Source organism: Pyrus communis, chromosome 6, assembly GCF_963583255.1.
Source record: "Pyrus communis chromosome 6, drPyrComm1.1, whole genome shotgun sequence".
Lineage (NCBI taxonomy): Eukaryota > Viridiplantae > Streptophyta > Magnoliopsida > Rosales > Rosaceae > Pyrus > Pyrus communis.
The window spans coordinates 11,264,659-11,280,660 of NC_084808.1; the positions used below are offsets into that span (position 1 = coordinate 11,264,659).

The following is a 16,002-nucleotide window of genomic DNA, read 5'->3' on the forward strand; positions in this document are numbered from 1 at the left end:
TTATTATAATATGGTAGTTTAATTCAATTAACCATATTAATTCAATTAAAATAATAAATTATTGAGGGGGGCTAAAAAATAGCCTCATTCGGTTGGAAATGAGTTTTTTGTCAAAGGGCTATGTTTTGGCCTATGACTCTTTGGCCCCTCGATTGGAGATGGTATAAAATATGGTATGACACTGTTCATTAAAAAAGGGTAATTTCTTGCAGGGCTATAGAGCTAAACATGGCCCTTTGGTCCTCTTTCGGTTCGAGATGGCCTAAGAGATTCTTCATTGGGCTTACCGCACCCCTATGTCACTAGGATTGCCTAAATTGCTCATATTTAGTTAATTAACCTGATATTTTCTTTTAGAGTGGGATTTGTTATTCTAATAATAGATAAACGTTCTGCCACCTAGTACTACGATCTAGTGACATTCTTCTTCACTTGTAAGTAAGAGGTCTTAGGCTCGATGCTCACCAAAGACGAATTTGAACCACATTTTTGCTAGCCCATTGTGAGGCTAAACTCACCCCCTCCCCCTTAGTGTAGATAATATTGTTTATTCAAAAAAAGAAAAGAAAAGATAAACATCCTTGAACAATCAAATAAAATAAATAAAATAGAAATTATATTAAATTAACTCCACCAATTTGATTTGTTAAAATCATTTTATTAAGTGTAACTTTGTAGGTTTCACCTAAAACTGACAATAGATAATTTGATTAATCAAGTCTTTTGCATAATTACAACTACATTTTAATTTATTCTCATGGTATTCACAAATTGAATAGTGACATCTGGTAATGACTATCAGTTGCCCAAATTAGTCAGAATATGTTTGAATTCATTAACACATAATTTGAACCTTAGTTATGGTTACCCTGCAATTCAGTTTCTTTGTCTTCCATAGTCCGATCATGTGAAACTCATTGTCAAAATCTATATATAAACATGATCATCCTGGTGTATCTCTTGTATATTGCTTTACCAAAGACTTTTTAAGGTAGATCATCATGGGACTCTTGGAATATCTACCTTCATGATTACTTAAAAAGTGATCGAACCCTTGTTCTACATTCATGTATCCTCGTATCAATGTACATTATCTCATACCTCACACTATAAGGCTCCCCTGAGTTTAAGAGCTTTGAGGTGAAGCTAAAGATTATATCCACTAACATGAGATAGCCAGTGATGTCTCAAGTCAAAGAACTAGTTCATTGATAAGTAGGTAATCTTCCATTCATGCACTTCTAAGGGTTGGTCAATGTTTAGTGAACTTGATTTCATAAATGTTACAGCACCCTTATGTCTATTCCTTGTCACCGCATGTCTAGTCCGAGACTTACTACTAAATACGACATAAACTTGTCACACCCAATTCGAGATTAAGTCCAAACCCTGAATTAGGACGTGATTCATAATCTAGCTATAATAGCTAACCTATAATAATTAAAATGTGAAGAAAGGTATAAACAAGAAAACTAATATTTCACATGGATAAATAAGTAAAAACAGAAGCTTTATTCAAGCATTTTTTTACATCATAAATACAACTTTGAAACTACTCAACAGTTCAATTGGGTAGTCCTTTATTCAAACAAAAACAAAATAGAGAAAACTAAATTCATTTTCAACTTCAGACTTGAAATAACCTTCGTTAGTTTTTAGTTGGGGAAACGATGTTAGGGTTTTCATCTATGACTTGCAAAACTAAAATATTTCCGAATTTTATCAAAAATGAATTTCTATGAAAAATTATTTCAGGTCTGAAGTTGTATTTATATCAGGAACCAAATTTTGTTTTGGTAGAAATCCAAAAAAAATTGAGTTCTCCAGAGTTCTTTTAGTGAAGAGGGTGAATGGTAACCATGACTAGTAACTTAGTCAAAATTTTTAAATGCTTTTCTTTTATAAGTCTATATTCAAATTCTTGTTTTATTTTTTGCTAGAATCAAATTCTGCACCACCGTGTGTGGAGGAGATGCACAAACTCGACTACTTGTAAAAGTGCAAACAATCATAAGATTACCTAGGCATTGGTGAGGTACTGGCCAAAGCTCTTCAACAGTTAAGTTAGTAAACAATATATGAGACTCAAGCAATAGACAAAAGAATAGAGTATGTGATGATTGCGATACCAGAAGTGAACCCTAGAAGAGTGTATTTATACTAGTAGAGAAAGTTCTTTTAGGATATAGAATTCATTTTAAACCGGAGAATCCTAGAGGATATCTTGAAGTAGATATTGCATCCTCTTAGGAGTGTGATTAGTTGCGGCGCACGCTAATCATTAAATTATAAGAATCTCCAAGGATATAGGAAACTTATTAATTTGATCCTCAATCATATCAGATTTCAGTGTCTTGCGGAATAAGAATAGTCAAACTCAGGGAAGTTGGCGGACTTCGCCTACCTTTTCAGAACATGAGATGATGGTGGCATCATTGGTCTGTTTGTGAAGATCATTCTAATAGAATAGAAGTTGTTGAGTTTATGACCAGACTTTAGAGGTATTCGTATTCCAATCTATCTTACTCCAGCCCTGAAAAATTATGGTCCCTCAATTGCCCCCGACTATATATTTGAAAGGGTTGTTTGCTTGAGGTCGGATGGTTATCCAAAAATAATGAGGTTTGCACCACTTTTTGCCTTTAATTTCCTCAGTCTTTTGTGCGTTCTTAGTAAGATCCTACTTGATAATCCTAAGCTTTAAACAGCTCATCATAGATCTCAGATGACTTATCACAACAAACTTGACATGAAGCTTTTCATGCGCATTGCTCCTGAACTCTACCTCAAGCAGTTTGTTGTTGGTGGCCTGGATCGTGTTTATGAGATTGGAAAACAATTTAGAAATGAGGTTATTGATTTGACTCATAATCCTGAATTCACTACCTATGAATTCTACATGGCTTATGAGACTACAATGACTTGATAACGCTGACTGAGGAAATGTTGAGTGGTATATGGCTTAAATGATCAACATTGGTGGTTTTAGTTGTTTCTGCTGCAGAATGATCGACATGGTTGAGGAATTAAATAAGATTGCAGGCCTCAACATAAATTCAGAGAACTCTCCAGTGCAGAAGCTAACCAATATCGCAAGGATGATATCAAATGTTCCCCTCCTGAAACAACAACTCGTTTGTTGTCCATATATTCTTTAAAATCAAGCACATGAATCAGGATACTACCTCTGGTTTTGTGTGCTGGCGGAGTGACATTACAATCAATGCAATGTTATGTTTTTCTCGTATGTCTAGTGTTGATGACAATTTTTAGTTATCATTTATGATATGACAATTTTTGTTCATAAAAGAATTCCCATGACTCTTCTTTTTGCGTCATTGCATTTGTCCCGCTCTGGAGTTTGTTTGAATTTGTCAGTTATTGTCGGTGAATTAGCAAATGTCTTGTAGATGTCTTTATATTTTCTTTCCATGTTAAGAAAAAATCTAGTCACTTGATTGGAATCTCAATATGTTATGGTTATGGAGAATGACTCGTGCATCAGTTTATACCTTTTAGTTCATTTTCTATTTATGCAGCTTGTGGGGCACTTTTTGGAACAGACGTGTGTAAATCTCGCATTCATCATTAACCATCCTGAGATAATGAGTCCCTTAGCTAAGTGGCATCGATCGAAACCTGGCTTTACTGAACGTTATGACTTGTTCGTCAACAAGCATGAAGTATGCCTACCAACTTGAAGATTTGAATGATTTCTTTATTGGTTACCTTTTTCTTTGTCATTAAGATTGTTAATGATTTTCATTTGCTCTACAGCTTGCCAATGCATACACAGAGTTGAAGATCCTGTGGTACAACGCCAACAATTTGTTGATCAACTCAAGGAATCACTTAATTGTTTAGTTATGGTATCTTATAGAAAATTGTTTAAAATTTTTACAATGATACATGTTTTTGAGTTTCAGGACCGACAACCAGGTGATGATGAAGCAATGGCTTTGGACGAATCATTCTGTAGAGCTCTTGAGTACGGGTTACCTCCAACTGGTGGTTCGGGTTTGGGCGTTGATCGCTCTGTATGTGGTTAACTGATTCCCAAAATATTAAGGTTTGTGTGTGTGTGGGTGTCTCTCTCTCTGTCTCTCCAATCTTGTGTACGTTACGTGTAAACTAGCCTTCATGCACGCGAGTGTGTGGGTGTCTCTCTCTCTGTCTCTCCAATCTTGTGTACATTACGTGTAAACTAGCCTTCATGCACGCACTCATGCGTGTGCAGACAACATTTTTTGAACCACGGCGTGCTACGCTCGACTTACACATTTTAAATATATTTATATGTGTTAATTGCTTCAATAAAATTTTTTTATGACAAAAAGAAAGTCAAATGTTTGAAGTAAATGAATAATATTCGTACATGCTAGAAGACACCCCTCATAAACCAATTAAAGCAATTGAATCCATATAATAAAATCGGTCTTTCAATTTCCATTTACATTCTATTGAATTAGATTAAGAATAGATAAAATAATATTTAATAAAGAATTGATTGAATTATATTATTGCTAGCCCGTTGCGATGCTAAGTCCACCCTCTTCTCCCTTAATGTAGAAAACATCATTTGTTCAAAACAAAACAAAAAATGATCATTTGACAACTAATTGAATCACATTATTATACGCGTGCGAAAAATGTAATGACTCATCCCTAATTATTACGATTTTTATAATTTTTAAATGTGAATTTACGAAAATACCCTTCGAGGCAAAGTGTTGATTTTTATTGACTGTCGTATCACGTAAGGTTCAATTTCTTGACGTATCCTCGTAGTACTAGTCGCCATGAATGCGTGGGTGCAAATGGATTGTGATTTGGAATTATAACGAAGGAGATATTAATCTTTAAAGTTGGGGGCATTTTAGTAAATTGGTTAATATCTAGAATATTCTTTTTTGAGCAAAATCTGGGATGCCACGTGTGTGGCCCAGATTAAAAGGAACAAAGGATGGTCGGTGCAGATGGAGTATAAAGGAGAGAAAGGAGGGAAAGGTGAGACAAATCAGAAGAAGAGTGATGTGAGGGGAACCAATAGGAAACAGAAGAAAGAAGGGGAAGGGAGAGAAACGAGAAGCACAGAATCACCCTTGACCCGTGCGATCCGCGAACCCAGTTGTGACCCGTCCGGTGAAATTCATCATTTTTTCGATGGATTGGGCCAATCTACCATTCCCAATTCTCATATTGACCATTCCTCTACCATTTCTATATCAAATTTGAGAGCATTGGGTTTGGAATTGAGTTTTGCACTGGTGGGTGCGATGGCTTCGGGATGGCGATCCACCAAATCCGAAGGTACCTCAGTCAACCACCACCATCAATAGACTTCCCATGAGGTCTAGAACAATGCCCAATTAGTTGTAGAGGTGGCGGAGCACCAGAGATGGCGAATCTAGAAGCATCCTTTATAGGGTTTCTGATGGATCGAAGGGAATTTAAGGTATTTCCCAGCCAAATTGGCCTTAGTCACAAGTATGAAAGTTGCTCCACTCACTGAGATCTTCATTTTTGTGAAGTTTTAGAATTTTTAGAAATAGTTGAATTTTCAGGCGAGACGGGGCGCCCGACTGCCACCGGTTATGGCCCGTGTGGCGGCATGTGGCCAATGGGCCGCTGATGCTATTTTACACTAAATTGATATCCTGATCTCATATTTGATATCCATATGATGTGGGTTTGAGTATTGTGAATCTAGTTTGATTCAGGTGCGTTACTTAATTATTATAGTAATTGATGATCCGACCGTTGGATCGTCACCAAACTTTGATACGTTATAATACGTAATATTTGAGGATATTAGAAACTTACGGATTGGGAATCTGATGTATGGATCTTCCCAATTAGGACATGTAAGTTATATGTTCTATTGATAAGAATTCTAAGGCATGATTTGATAATTGTTCTAGGTGCCAATCATTCGTGACGCCTTAATGTTGTGCTAGGGAGTTGTAGCGTAGACTCCAGGTGAGTGGGATTTTGGTTTTCTATATATATACGTATGTATACTTTACGTTTTTCCCGTAAATTGTTTTAAATGAAATGTGATTAAAATGCCATGTCATACTTGCGTTATATTTTAGTATATGCATTGGTGTAGTCATATATAATGTTGCATGATATTGCAGAGCCCAAGTAAGCTACATGTGAGTACATTATGACGTTAGTGGTTGTGATGTACATGGTTATGCCTGGATGCATTTGGTATTCATTATCCTGCACCCCTGTGTTAGTGCTCTGCCCGAGGTCAGGACCAGCCTTCACGTGATCGTTCACCTCGCGCATCGTACGCTCACCTTGGATCCAAGGCAGGTGTCAGCTTGTTGTACAGACCATATTAGGTGGTTCTGACTCATAGGTGACTTGCGATATTTCGCACAGCCTTCACGTGATCGTAGTACTTGAGCATATTTATTTACACCCAGCCTGTCGTACAGACCACATTAGATGGCTCTGACTCGTGTGCAGGTTTAGAGTTGTACAGGTCACGTTAGATGATTCCGGCTGGCATATTAGTTTACATTGATTTATTTCACCTGGCTTACTTATCTCATTGCTGAGATACTTGACATGGCATATACTTGGTTTTGACTACTCTCGAGCATGATTTCTATATACATATGTATTATTATTTTCTGGGAAATTATACAGATTTTACGGAGATGGGTTATAATGTTTTCAAAAGGTTTTTATTAAAAACTTTATTTTTAGGCCCACTCACCCTTATTTTGTGCCCCTCCAGGTTTTAGCTGCTGAAGGTTTGTATCGACGATGATTTGTGGCAAATCTCAGTATAGGTGACTACCTTTGAGGGTATGAGCCTTACCCCATTACTGTAATTTACTTATGCTCTGACATCGCGTGTGAAATGGGTTCATTCTCGCTCACAGCACACTATTGTCTTTAGGCACTTTTAGGTTTAAATTTATTCACATTTTCCACATCACCATACTTTATGGCTTTGTCACCTTCCAGGTGTCGGCCAACACAGCTCAATTTGGAGTCCTAGTGGACATTCTGGGTCGAGGTGTGTCAAAAAACCTTTTTTATAATTGGATCACATAATTGTGCACGTGTGAAAGACTTGTTGTTATCACCGGTGGTACGCGGCTCTTAAGATGTTTTGAACGTGTTTAAAATAGAGAAAATAATATTTAATAAACAATGGATTGAATCACATTATTGCTAACCCAATATGAGGCTAAGCCCCACCCTCTCCTCCTTAGTGTAGATAATATCGTTTGTTCGAAAAAAGAAAAAAGAACAATCATTTGCCAACTAATCAAATCACATTATGAAGGCATTTTTTGAACCACGCCGTGCTACACTCGACTTACACGTTTTAAATGTATTTATATGTGTTAATTGCTTCACAATTTTTTTTATGACAAAATAAAGTCAAACATTTGAACATGCTAGAAGAAACCCCTTATAAACCAATCAAAACAGCTGAATCCACATAATAAAATAGGTCTTTCAATTTCCATTCACATTTTATTGAATTTACATTAAGAATAGAGAAAATAATATTTAATAAACAACTGATTAAATTACATTATTGATAGCATATTGTGAGACTAAGCCCACCCCACCCCCTTAGTGTAGAAAACAGCGTTTGTTCGAAAATAAATAAATAAATAAATAAATAAACGATCATTTGACAACTAATTGAATTAAATTATTATGCGCGTGTAAAAGACCTTTATTTTATTTTTAATAACCGGCACTACATGTCTCTTAAGATGTTTTGAACGTTTTAAAAATAGAGAAAATAATATTTAATAAACAAATTATTGAATAACAATATTGCAAGCCTATTGTGAGGCTAAACTCACCCCTCCTTAGTGTTTATAATATAGTTTCTTCAGAAAATAAAATTTCATTTGACAACTAATTGAATCACATTATTATGCGCGTGTGAAAGACCTTTTTTATAATCGGTACTATGTAGCTCTTAAAATGTTTTGATCGTGTTTAAAAATAGAGAAAATAATATTTAATAAACAACTTATTAAATCACATTATTGTTAGCCTATTGTGAGATACTAATTATAAAAAAAATAGTAATAATTAAAAAAATTGTACCAAAAAAAAGAAAAACTGTACCAAAAGAATTAATTATTAAAAAAACACTGTTTAAATGATGAAAATACCTCTGGATTATTTGGTGCATTATTTTGATTTGCTTTTCAACCTTTTTGTTTGGGGGGCATTTCCATCCACATTTTTTTTGTGAAGCTTGTGATTCAAAAAAACACTGTTCACAGCAGTGTTTTGTTTGTGGTTGGACAGGAAGTTCTACTCTTTCCGCCTATGAACCCACATGATGAGACTTCTGCTAAGGGTACTAACTCTTCCTTTGGAGTAACTTTCCTGGAACAAATTTAAAAAACCTTGTGGACCTGAATTCTGCTTCTGTTTTATGCTATGTTGAAGAATGTTATGTTTCCTTTGTATACTTACATATGGAGCTCTAACCATTGTTCTTTTGGCATTGTTCAGCCACTTTAGGTGCTTGAGATTATCAGGACTCAGCAATCGTTTTTTGTAGCATTCATCGGACAAGCGGTGGTCTTATTGGTGGCCATATGTAACTTCTTGATTTTATTTTTTTACTGTTATATCTAAGTATTTTAGGTAGATCTATAATTGTCTAACTATTAATACACTAGTGTTAGTGAACGCGACTAGTATTTATCCAAATTGCCACACTGTTATCCCTAACTGCGTTGTGTTAGTTTCTTCTGAATGGACTTCTTACATCTGAAAAGAAAAAGTTGCTCTCTTGTCCAGTCATGTACAATAATCTGTCATCTCATCCATCACATTTTCCCCGTTTGTTTTTTCTCTTACCTTCTGTTTGTTGGTTCATTTGTTGTCCTAATTGCATAGCCAAATTCTGTTAAGGATAATGAAATTATGTGAAAATCTTTGAACTAGAATTAGAACTATTTTTTTGCTTTTCTGTTTGGCAAGAACACGATATAATTTATAAACCAATGTTTATTTATGTTTAAAATATATATATAATTGTATTGAGATACATAAATTGCAAAATAGAACAACATATACGTTATAAAGTATTACAACATATTGGAAACATGAGAGAACGAGCAATTTAGTAAGTGTTCATCCAATCTATTGAAAAAATAAAATGTAAAATTGAAGTTCTATATTTTCTACTTAAGTGAGAGTTATAACCTAAGCGGGCTAGGCAGGCATATGGGCAGGTCTATGTGCTATTTCTTAATTTTCAAACGCTTAGGAATTAATCGGGATTTTAGCTAATTGACTAGCACCTAGACGGGGCTTAGACATAGTTAAGTAGGGATTTTAAGAACAATGCTTGAATGGGAGTTTAATATTTAATTTAGCCTTAGATGTCTCACACTTTGCTTAAGTGGAGAATTCATGCTTAGTCGTGGTGATAATCTTGCCTTAGCTTTAGGACTAGAATTCATTGATTGTTCTGGTTTATAAATATTAGTTCATTTTACTGGTGATTATCATTTCTCTCCATAATGTTTTTGCGACAAGAAGTGGACGGTCACTTTTTGTGAAGATCTAATAACAATTCTCTTTCAAAATAAATATTTTGGCATGAACTTTCACTCCCACAGGTGTTACAATATGCATGAGAAGCTGAGAACCTAAAGAAACAAGAGAGGGAGAAATGCCCTTATATAGGCAAATAAAAATGGGTAAATTGGGCCGGGCCTGAGCTCAGATTAATATTTTTGCATTCCATGTGTGCTGTGATGTTTATTTTGTTGGTTATTTGGTGGACATGGTGGACATGTTTATTTCCTCTCATGCTAAATTGAATCCATCCTAAAACACAATTCCACTAACTTCGGCCTACCAAGCTCCATCAGCCATGGCTAATCCAAGCTCAGATCCTCGGCGCTAGGGTCAACGAGGCTTTAAAGGTTTTTTTTTATTTTTTATTTTTAACTGTAGGGGCATGTGCCACATGTGTTTAATTTGGAGAGTGGAACGACTAAATCTAGCGCAAGGGTTCCACCACAACAGTCGGCTAGGCTAGGCTTCCAACAAATACTTCAACGGTAACTTGCCACGTGGCATAATTAGTCTTTCATTTCAAATTCTTATTTTAATCCTACGTTTTTTATTATTATTTGTAACTAGCCAACGAGCAAACATGTTGTGTGTGTGAACAATTTCATTTTATTTTTTTTTATTAAGAAGTGTGATTAGTTTTTAAAATTTTAAAAAGAGTATGCAAAAATGATGGTGGGACAATTTCTCTTAATAAGTGCATATTTTATCTTAATATTACATAATTATTGTTTTGTCCTCCTTATGTAAATATTGTGTATCAAAAGTGAGGATAAAATAGAAAAAATAGGGATATGATAATTACTATTTTGCCCTCCTTATATAAGTATTGTGTATTAAAAATGAGGGTAAAATAGGAAAAAAGGGGCAAAAGATACAAAATTACTATTTTTCTCTTCTTATGTAAGTATTGTGTATAAAAAATGAGGGCAAAATAGGAAAAAAAAAGTTGACAATGAGGGTTTTCTTAATAATAATACTTGTATTTGCCTACATACTTTGTATGTATGAACACAAAAGTTTTTTAGAAAATATGTGAGAGAGAGAGAGAGAGAGAGAGAGAGAGAGAGAGAGAGAGAGAGAATGTGAGGGGAATGGGAGTCTTTTGTTTTTTTTTTTTTTATTATTTAATATTGGAGGTATTTTAACATTACACGTGAGACTTCAATAAAAAACAGTAAAATTTAAACCTGTGAAATCACATTATTGTTCATCAATTTTTTTTTTTTGTGTGATAGAAGACTAAGTAGTTTTTTTACCCTGTTTTGGCTGACAAAGAGGATTTCATTAATTAATAGAGATAATACAGATATAGATAATAAGTTTTTAAAAAAGTAAAAAAATTAAGATAAATCCAACGGCTATTTTGATTTTTTTTTTTTTTTTTTTTTTTTTTTTTTGTAAATACTAAATCATGTTGACTCTCAATAATCTTATCCGCTTAATAATTATTAAAGTACACAATAAAAATAAAATAAATCATTGGTAATAGTAACTGCCATGGCATTTTACTATTTAAGTGAATAGTAACTGACATAAGTCCAGTCCTAGATCAAAATCCACAAGGAAGGTAAATTTCATACACCATTTTTTAGCTTTTCACACCCCATCTTTATTATCAACCGTTAGATTGAATAAAATTAAACGTAAACAACAAACAAGATTAAGCAAGAGTGTGAACGTCTAAAAAATGTGTGTGCTTATCATTTCTCTTTACCTAATGGAGTGCACCATTCTTTAGCTTGTTTTGCTTTTGTTAATTCGGGTTTTCATTAGTTGGATTGAAGTTGAGTCGATTTGGTTGATTCCTTCTCTTCATTAAGTTCACATAAATGCTTTGATTTTCAAAAAAATAAAATTGAAAAGTAATTACATTGAGGTGTTGGTGTTTTATTTAGGATTAGTGACTTGGAACAATTGATATATACAGTGGATGTGTAATATTTATAAATGCTTTTACAATAACTAGAAATAGTTTTAGATAGGCAAAAATGTTTCTTACGACGTTTGATATAAAAAATAAAATATTCTAATTTAGAAAAGCACCTGGAATTTCTAAGAGCTTCTTTTATAAAGCAGTTTAAGTGTTTTGTAATGGGGTAAATCTTCAAGTGTTAGAAAAGTATTTGGAAGTGCTTTGCAAAAAACCCTCATCACTGAGTTGTATGTAAAATTGTAATCAGACTCCGTATTTTTATTTTTGAATATAATTAGTGTTAGTGTACAATAAGTTTATTGGATGGAGCATGCATTGCATTTTACCTCCAAATTCTTACACCAACGTAGGGTTTAATAATAGGATATGGTTATTATATAGAAATGACATGAATCGTGAGGTATCAAAAGTGCATGATCCTTCACACTTAAATACTTGTTAAAATATAATTGTAGATCGTCTTGCTAGATTGTTCAAAGATAGTATAAGTCATGGTCCTCTCTAAATTTGTCGGCCATGCATTTGTATATGTCTGAATGACTGGTTACTTCATCAAGTATTTGGTACAAAAATTTCTCTTCAGTTGTAAGTGAGAGGTTTTAAGTTTGAATCTCGTGAATGACAAATTCGATACCAAATTAGGTTTCCCATTATGTGACTTAGCCGAACTCCCCTTTCTCTTAGACCTACTCCAAGTAAAACTCAAATTTTAGGTTTTAAACTTACCCCAACTTGCTTCAACCCTTGAGGCAAATATGAGTTAAAACGAAAACTCATTTACGGGGCATTTTTATCCCAAATTTCCCCCTCGGTTAGTAGGGTTGGCTTTGACACACCCCAATCTAGCATATCCACCTTAACTCCGAATCGAGTTGTACCGGTCGACACTTAGAGGGTGATGAAGCCATAAAGTGTAGTAAATTTAAACCTAGAAATGCCTAAATACAAGAATGCGTTGGTGAGCGGGAATGAACTCATTTCACACGTGATATCAGAGCATAAATAAAGTACAATAGGGTAGGTTGAGAATTATACCATCGAAAGTAATCTCCGATATCAGCGTTTGCTAGAAATCCTCGTCGATACAGACAATGTCTCTACAACTTAGAGGGGCAAAAAATAAGGGTGAGTGGGCCTAAAAATAAAGATTTGTAAAAACCGTTTTGAAAACATAATAACCCCTCGCCGTAAAACAAGTATAATTTCCAAAATATACATACTACGTATAGTAAGAAAGTACTTACCGTAGCCTGGAATATCTCAAGAATACAATACGGCACAATATTTCGTAAGTAAACACATGACTTTTGTAATCAACATAATCTCACATAAGCAAACATCTCATATCGAGTGCTCATCGACACATGCTGACACGCAGGTTCATGCAAAGGTATTCTGACATGAACATGACTGGGTGTAACAATGATATACACTCTAGTACTACAATCACGTGAAGACTGGCGCTATGGGCAGCATATACAAGTCCTAATTGCCTATAGCAATTAAGGACATGACTAGCACCTACAATGGATCCAAAGTGAGGGTATGGTGCGATGTGCACATATACGTGAAAGACTGGCCTTGACCCGGGCGAGTACTAACATCGATGCAGCAAACGATGAGCAAATAACATAAATGTAGTCATGCCATAATGATTCCCTAAGTCTAGTCAACATAATGATTTCCTAATTCTAGTCAACATAATGTATTCATAGCCGTAAATTTCGCTAAGGCATCCCGTAAGATTCATAATAATTTCCTAATTCTCTTCGTTACGTCATTTCCTATAAATATTAATTTAACTACGACTTTCATATAGAAAATTCATTATTAGATGTATATATGAAAACTAAACATATATATATATATATATATATATATATATATATATATATCAAAGAAAGGACCCACTTACAAATCATATCGTTGAGTCGAACCCGCCTCACTGGCATCGAAGATTCTTGCGATGCGTTTCATCTAGAAACGAGACCATTTATGTAAATATAGCGTACTAACATAATTACGTGTTTTTGTTCAAAGTACGGCTAATCAAATAACTATTTTAAAACAGTCAAATTTAAAGTACGGCTAATAAAATAATTATTTTAAAACAGTCAAATTTCGTAAAACGGGGGGGTAGATTCGGATTCGGCACATCGAGAAACCTAAGAAAAGACCTCGGGTTCCCACCACAAGTGGCTGCACTGGCAGCCATGCACAGCATGCACCGACGACTAACGTGAGCCCACGCGCCTGTGAGTTCCATCGTACTCGCATTCCTCTCAAAGGCCTGCATTTTGCAAGTTTTTGGTCTTGGCTTCCATTGCTCCTATCGAGCTCGATTCTCCACCAAAATCAATGATTCAAAAGCCATTTTGAATTTAGAAATGTAAGGAACAAAACCATACCATAGTAGGGCCGAGTTAGGGTCTGTGTTGGTCGGAAAAATGGCCTGAAAGTGATCACGGTTCTATTTTTTTTTTTCAAAAATCTGGGGAGTCTCCTCGAGTTGTTTCCTGTTACAAACAAGCCTAAAAGTCATATATGATGCCTAGAACTGATTCTAAAAAATGAGAGGAGTTTGTTTAATGTGTTTTTAAGCTCACCATCACTAAGATCGGTGAGATCCGTGCCGAAGGTCGTCGGAGAAAACGTTGAGCAGTGGTGGTTCTCACTAAATGGGAAAAACCCCTCAAGCCAGGGTGTCCTGAGTAAAATGGCAAGAGAGAAATGGTGGTCCACTGTAGCAGAATGGTGGTGATTGTGTGGTTTTCCAGTCATGAGAATGGTGAACATGGTCACGGTTTACAAAGGATAGAGGGACGAGAAAGCCTGGGGGGTCTTTCCCCCGCTTCTGGATTTCGTGGAGTTTGTCCAGGCAGTGAGATGTATGTGGTGGTTCAGGTGTAGTTCGCCGGAGAGGTGGCGAGGTGGTGGTTATGCTGCTCGGCTCCATCGTTTTTACAAAGAGAAGAGAGAGAAGAGAGGTGAAAGGGAGAGAACTGAAAGGGTTCAAGGGAAAAAGATGAGGTGGCAGCCAAAGAGTGGTGAAGTGAGGTGAGGGAGATTTGAATAAAAATAAGAGAGTGAGGTCCGGGAGATAGGGAACACGGGTGAGTGGGGAGAGAATGGGTTGTGGGCCCACCAGTTCACAAAATAATGTCACCAAAGAACAAAACAGACAAATATCCTTGCGATGTGAAATTACTAAAATGCCCTTCACATTCGTAGTTCCGAAATTTTTTTACTCGTAGCTCTGATTTCTATTCTGCTTGCGCCCACACATTCGTAGTGACGAGCACTATGAGGATACTCTAAAAGAATTTTTCATACGTCTCACAATATGCTAGTCAACGAAAGTCAACACCTCGCCTTTAGGGGTATTTTCGTCAACTCACTCATTTAAAATTAATAAAATTGTAAAATTAGGGACGGGTTGTCACAGGCTTACCATATATGTATATATTTTTTAGTTTTATATTTATAAATTGATTAAATCCAATGGTTAAGATTTAATTTGATCAAATCCAACAACAAAAAAAATATCTAGCGGTCCAAATTCAAATCCAACTACTAAAGTAATTAAAAAAAATATTTTATGTGTTTCGTATTCTTTTGTAGTGTTTCACGAGTTTCATGGTATTGGTTTAGTGTTTATTCAATATTTATTGGAATCTAAATTTTTTTTGGGTTAAAATGTTCATAAAATTAAATTAAAATAGTCTACATAATTTTTTTTTTGTTACTTTAAGAGAAAAAAAAAATATCCTAAATTTATTTTTTTTAATAATATTGGGCTAAAAATTTAATCTATAAGGGTTGGAGCAGAAAAACATTTATGGGTTAAAAACTTTAGGTTTTAACCTACGGATTGAGGATGATCTTAGTGTAAAATATATCGTTCTACAAAACTTAAAAAAAAAAAAAAAAAAAAAAAAAAAAAAAAAAAAAAAAAAAACCACGCACACCAATGTCAGATGGTTTCTTTCGCCGACTTCTTGATAATTTTCCCTGATATATTGTTCTACAAAACTCAAAAAAAAAAAAAAAAAAAAAAATACACTCACGCACACTAATGTCAGATGATTTCTTTCGCCGACTTCTTGATAATTTTCCCTGTCACTACCTTTCCCATTGCCCACCGCCGCCTTTGCGTCCGTCTCTGCCTCCGATCCAAATTGGATGTCTTCAAATTGAAGACTTATGTTACCTTATAAAGGACATGAGCCCATTTAATCATGATTTTTTTTTTCTTCTCATTTTGATGGGTATCAAATTGCAAACTATTTCGAGGTTTTAGGTTCGTTTTTCGTCAAATACGTATTTAAATCACATTATTACTAATTAATTGTGAGATTTAGTCTACCCCTCCGCTTTAGTATAAATAATATTATTTTTTTTTAAATTGCAAATTATGTCGTCGCAAATTAAAGCACCCCTTCACTTAGATGATGGAGACATCTATGGTGAATCCA

The 16,002-nt window shown here is 34.9% G+C and overlaps 1 pseudogene; it reads left to right on the forward strand.

Moving 5' to 3' along the window:
- Nucleotides 1-2,725: 2,725 nt before the first annotated feature.
- LOC137736030 (lysine--tRNA ligase-like) lies at nt 2,726-8,400 on the forward strand (annotated as a pseudogene).
- The last annotated feature ends 7,602 nt before the right edge of the window (nt 8,401-16,002 follow it).